Raw genomic sequence first — 6370 nt, forward strand, 5'->3', positions numbered from 1 at the left:
GAATAATGAGTCATCATTTCATCAGAGTTATTCTAAAACTCAGGAAAAATTAATATATGATAATGAAATTTAATTTTAAGTGAGACAATTTTTGTTCTGTAAAATATAAAAATCGTTCAAATGACAAAATTATTGTAAAATAGATAATCAATGTGCGAACTGAAGCCCTCGACATGAACTTTTGAGAAACATAAAAATCTAAAAAAAAATACCCAGAGGCCCTGGAATTTCTTAACAGTTTGCAAAATTCAAAAATAAAAAATTGTCCAACTCAAGTAATTCCGCCCGTCGCCGAACCGAATAGGGCGCGTAAAATTGATGGAACATCTGTTCTTTTCTGACTCAATTCATTTAAAATTGAATTCCAACATTTGCGGTGCCTCGGAACGACTGCATTCCGCGGAATTTCGAATAAAATTTTTTATTATTCCTCGGATATGAGGAATCGCTGCGGTCTGTGTCTCCTCAGTTCATTCTCCCAGTGGATTATGCTAACGAAAATATTCAAGATCATTCCATTCTCGAAGCAATCACGGAAAATTTGGTTTTGACATTCGTCCCCGCAATGGCTTCTCATAAATAAAATGAAGATGAAAAAAATACAGGCGAATGTCAGCCCGAGGGAATGATTCACGAGAATTTATTCCAACTTCGGATGTAAACAAGGATGTTCACTGCATCATTAATGAACATTGCACTCGGTTTTTTGTGGGTTTTTTAGGGTGAACCGCCCTTCATTTACTGGTGACCATAACCAGAACGCAGTAAACAGACATTGACAAGGGAGGATTGGATACTCCGGGGAAATTCATTGTCGGGGCTCGTATACTGGATATTGATTGAATGTGACTTCATTCCCTGCAACGAACCCTTTGAATGTTCATCCCCAAGATGAATCTCAACCCTCGGTGAATCATTGGATAGATGAGCGACACGTGAAATGTTCTCGCGTTTGTCTTCACTCCCATTTCCAATATTTTTCATGATAAAAAATCGTTTGATAATCAATAAATATAGGGAAGGAGTGGGACTCTAAATGTATCGATCAGTAATATCTCTCCAAAAATGTCGATAACAATTTCTGATTACAAAAATATATCGGATATCGATTCATTATCGAAGTCAAACGATGTTGTACATCATTTTTGATGAATATCTCAGAATCTAAGGACACTAGCGAAATTTGTATAAGAACCTTTTTTGTAGGGCACATAAAGTTCTATAAGAAATGTAGAGATGAAAAATTCGCTATCTTCGTTAGATTCGGAGATTTCCCACTGGTTTTACTGCTCCCCGGGACAAGTATCCACAGAACTCTCACTCTCCGCTCGGGTCAAGTCTCCAAAAATCTAGAAAACTCCACAATCATCACCAATCCAGGTCTACGATACTTGATTACGCTGCGCGTTGTGCTGCGTTCGGTAACCTAATTGGAAAATTGCGTTTGCAGGCAATTTAAACATCGTTGAAACAGAAACAGAGCGCAACGCTTACGAAACTGATTCGGCTCTCTTGCGACTGATCGGACACCAGTGACTGGTATTTGTACCAGTAAGGAGCGTCGAAGCAGCGGTTGATGATGCTGAAGTTGGTTCACAAACTTGTGAATTTGAATGCGGTACGAATTGACCAGTTTTTATGGGATTAATCATGAAATTCCTGGGTTAATTCACTACCGCACAGGAGACGCCGCGAACGGAGAGAGATTTCTGAGGACAATTATCATGCGATCAGGGGAAAAGAGGGGCAAAATGGTGGGCAGGAAAAAATCTAATGCTGGCACAATCAATTTTATTAAACCAGAATTTTCCACTGACCTTCTCCATTTTTTTAAAATCCTCAGAAATTTTAACGGAAGTCCCGGGAAATTTTACTTTGATAGCATTGGATTAATATTGAATTTCATATAATTGAGAGGGAATTTTATGTATTTACAGCGAATAAGGGCTTGAAATAGAGGAATTATTACCTGGATATTCAAACGCACTTTGATGTGCATATAGACATAGAGAAACCAATTTGTTGAGCGGCTCTAATTGCGCAGTCAAATTGACGTTTTGGGAGTTATTCCCATTAAAACATGGACCGAAATAACTGGGATAGAATTATTCAACAAATTCATGGAAAATCCAGGATTAACAAAAGTTTCAATGAAAAGTAACACGTTATTTTTTGTGAAAAAAAATTGATTACTTTCCTCAGAAATAAAAAAAAATCAAATTGATGATTTTATAGAGATTTATTAAATTCCAGGAATAATAACGCAACCGTGAGAGCACTAAAATCAAATGAATAATTCTATAAATAAATAAACCCCTCTATTCAATCGCTATTTTTGTCTCCTCAAAATACTATTGCTTTTCGCTTCATTAAGCAAGAAAAATTCTGAAAAAATGTAGTTTATATAATCAGGAGTACAAATCCCCCTACGAATCAAAATGCACCGCGAGATTTGCTTAGAAAGTGAGTGAGAAATTCTCACGTCGTGAGATATTCAACAATGAATTGATGCCAGAGTGATTATGGTAACGGAGACTGGGCTGACCCCCCGGGGCGCACTCCACGACTGCTACTTCACCTAGAATAAAGAATATTCAATAAATACACAATCAATATACAGTAATAATCAATATTGAATGTATCGATGGTAGAACGCCTGACCTTTTCCCGCGAAAAATACATTTATTGAGATATTATTTATTTTTCCAATGCACGCAACCGGTGTCTCCAATTAACTATCAATCATTCCAAATAATACCAGAATTTACGGCCATTGTGAGTAGAGTTAATTAATCGTATTGGTGTGCAAAATGTACGTTGTACATTTGCATTTGCCGAAGCCGCCGAGTGTTCGCGGTTTAATGAGCTGTAATGGCCTGGCCGGGGTAAAGGTAACTGATCAAGGGTAAACGAGGGTAGAGAAGGGTTTCTAAAATTATATTTACGTCCCATTCATGAAGGTTTGATCGAAAAAACCTCCGACAATTCTTAATTATCGAATATTTTTAATTACGAAATTTTTTTCGCACGAAAAACTGCAAAAAACGTCTGGACATCAGTAAATTCGGCGTCTTAAAAAAGTCTTAACCCAAGATGTGCTGTAGACGCTATTACCTCCAGGCAATCACTCATTAATCTCCTCATAACGTATAATTACAAAATTACCATCAGACCAACCACAAAAATCCAGAAATTTCCCAGCAAAATATTATCAAGAGTAACAGAAAATTTTGAGCGTGGATTACTGTGTTTTATTACCGACATATATCTACCGTAAATAAAGCGCAGATCGTTAATTTCACCGTCTAAGACCTTCTGTTTCCATAAGCTGTGAATTTTCGCTCTGAAAATATAGAAAAAAAAGTGTGCAAAGAGGGTTTATAAAATTCCTGGAACACAGCATCCACAAGTGCAACGATAAAAATGGAAATATCCACTGGTATGAAATAAAATGTCCTCTTGCAACTCACCATGCACGTGCCCACCAATTCCTTTTACCATAGTTATGATACCATACGTACCCAACTCACCGGATCACTGAACTCCTCTCGATTCTCACCTTGATACATCTTTTATTCAGTTGAAACCTTGACTCGCGAGTGAGTGCAGTTGCTTCCTCATCGTAGTTTTATGATGATGCCTTGGACGACCTAGAACGAGTTCTGCAATGAAACTCTCGTCTCATGAACTCGAGGTTAACTCTAGTAATGGCGAAACAGACACGATTGATCTGCATTGGACTGATAATTCTTCTGAGTTGGACTGATAATTGTTCATATGAAAGTTCCAGGAAAAATTCTTTATCCATCGGACTGCAGTTTTTCTTCGAGTTGTAATTATGTAATTTATGCTGTCTGACGTGAATTATTAGCGATTAAAATCACTGCATGAGTCGATGACTTCTGGTATCTGGTATAATGTTCAGCGTGAGGACTTTCATCCCAATTTTATGGAGTCATCGGATATTTTTAATGAGTGTAAATCGTTTTTCATTGGGCTATTATCTCGGGAAAGTGCAGTTTCGAGACAATATGTCGGAGGAGTTTTGAAACATCTTCCTCGCGAGAAAACGAGCGGGAAATTGCTCCGGTATTGCACACACTATAGTTATTTCTGCTAATAAATTTGTAATATGCCGACGAATGGCTATTTTGCACATAATTTCCGCTTATCGTGCGTAATTCCCTGTTTATTTCATTCTATTGACCTGAGAAGGAGCTTTTGCAGCTAAATTTCCCAGATTTTGCAACACATTCGCGTTTCTCTCCCCTCAGTCGTTGATGGAATATTTATTGATAGACATAGAATCCCTCGTTCACAGTTCTCGCCCTTTTCAATGCTGCAATATTTTTTTACTCTTCAGACCAAAGGGAGATGATGGAAAAGCCCGAAAGAAGCGAGTACACCAGCCCTTGATTGCAGTCGTTTGATTATCGATACGTCGATACTGGGAGAATCGAGAACATCCAGTCTCCTGTTTCTACAAATGAGTGGCCTAGAGGCAGTGTGTCATGTTAGTCCAGGATTTCTACTCCCAATTTCTGTTCTCCCTTCATCCATTTCGTTGTGTGATTTTTCCCTTGGAAATTTTACAAAAAATGATCGACTAGTGAAATGCTTTCTATACAAAACGGGTTCATTCCCGGTTGTTCCGTTGAACCGCGAAAACCTCTGGGGATATCCAAATTCGAATTGTTTTTGCTCATTATATTTAACAACTAAACAACCTGAAACAATTTTGTAAAACCATCCCCGGAGTTTTTTCAATTAATTAATTATAAATAAATAATTGAAAGGGCGACCAATCTAGAGTTTAAATTAAGTAATATTTTCTTCGAAACAAACAAAACCAAAACAAAAACACAAAATTTATTGTTTTTTCTGGACTTTTTTCTCCTTTTGGGACAAAAATCACCGGAAAGACAGCTCTTCGTCTATATTCCACTGTCTTTTTTTGTCATATGATTGTCTCCACGTGGAACGAATGAACGAGACACCTAGAATTTCCAGAATGTACGTCTTAATGTCTCAACTTGGGGTACAAACCCTGAAAAAAAGCGCACCAAAGTGTCTTAATTTCACACACTAGTTTTTCTGGTGTGTTCCACCCGTCACGTGAATAGATCATGCAACACGCGTGTAGGTATATAACACACCGACTCAAGTGATCTAGATGCAAGCCCACTCTCCTTGCACATGTATCAGTCTCTCTGTGAGTGTAATAATACAGCAATAAATAGAACTGGTCAGTTGGTTACAAACGCAGACGCCGAGTGCTCCCCAGTGCAAAGCCAATATTCATGCCCTATCCAGTTCTGCGTTAAAACTTAAACGCAGATATTGGCGAACGACTGGGGCCCAACAGCACGGTTAAGTATCGGCATAGGCGTGGTTCTTGCGTAACTATTGCCTGAATTGCAGCTCTCAGGGTGTGCATGTGTGTACGGAGGAAAGCGTTACTTAAAAGGTCTCCTCCTGGATCGAATGATTTATTTTACCGTCCTTCTTTTCTCTCCCGCATCACGTCATCCAGGATTTTTGTAGCTCAACGGAATTTTCACACGAGGAGAGAAAAAGAGGATTAAAATTACACACATTGAAGTGGCTAATTTTATGGTACGATAGGTAATCGTGAAAAGAGATGCAATGCACCGAGAAAAATATATGTTTGGAATATCTTTAAGAATGTTTTTGAAGAATCATTAATAGGCAGACACATTCGTGGAGAGGAAATTTATTTTCGACAATTTTCAACAATTTTATCATCAAAAAGCTCTCCGGAATAATCCTTCGAAGATCCCGAGAATGGAGCAGAGTTGACTCCTCTCTGAATCCAGGTTTTTAGCGATATCTTCGAATCTGAGCGAGATAGCGAAATTTTTGTAATTACACTTACTGTAGTACTCAGTTTTCTCCACAAAAAAGGTCCTAATAAAAATTTCGCCATCTCTCCTAGATTCCGAGATATTTATTGAAAACCAATCAGTAGTACAAGACTTATCTAGTTAGACAACTTCGCTACCGATTCCTGTAGCTGTTTAATTTAATTTTATAAGAATGAAAAATTTATTTGACCGCATTTCTTCGAATATATCAGCTTTTCACAATTTTCTAATGATTATCCGTAAGTTAATTACCTCTGCAGCTGGGCTGTCGAAATATTACTGGCCTGTGGATGATTTGTCGCGGATATTTTCTCCGGAGATATTAAGTTACATAACCGCCCTTTTTTGCTCGTCCAATCGTTGTTGCCTTTGGTTTTTAGGTATGGGGTTGAAAACCCTAAGACTTTGTTGGTGTTTGATGTACCAAGAGCATAACATTCTCTGGGTATTGAAGGGGAACAACTGGGACAGACTCTCTTTCCCTC

The 6370-nt window shown here is 38.0% G+C and overlaps 1 long non-coding RNA gene across 1 annotated transcript; it reads right to left on the reverse strand.

Moving 5' to 3' along the window:
- Positions 1 to 1983: 1983 nt before the first annotated feature.
- Positions 1984 to 4742, reverse strand: LOC135166705 (uncharacterized). The gene is made up of 3 exons (XR_010299737.1): positions 3522 to 4742; positions 3273 to 3343; positions 1984 to 2578 (listed from the first exon to the last, which is right to left on the reverse strand). It is a non-coding gene; the product is annotated as an uncharacterized LOC135166705 (long non-coding RNA).
- Between the last annotated feature and the right edge of the window lie 1628 nt (positions 4743 to 6370).

This window comes from Diachasmimorpha longicaudata, chromosome 10 (genome assembly GCF_034640455.1).
Source record: "Diachasmimorpha longicaudata isolate KC_UGA_2023 chromosome 10, iyDiaLong2, whole genome shotgun sequence".
In the NCBI taxonomy this organism is placed as follows: domain Eukaryota; kingdom Metazoa; phylum Arthropoda; class Insecta; order Hymenoptera; family Braconidae; genus Diachasmimorpha; species Diachasmimorpha longicaudata.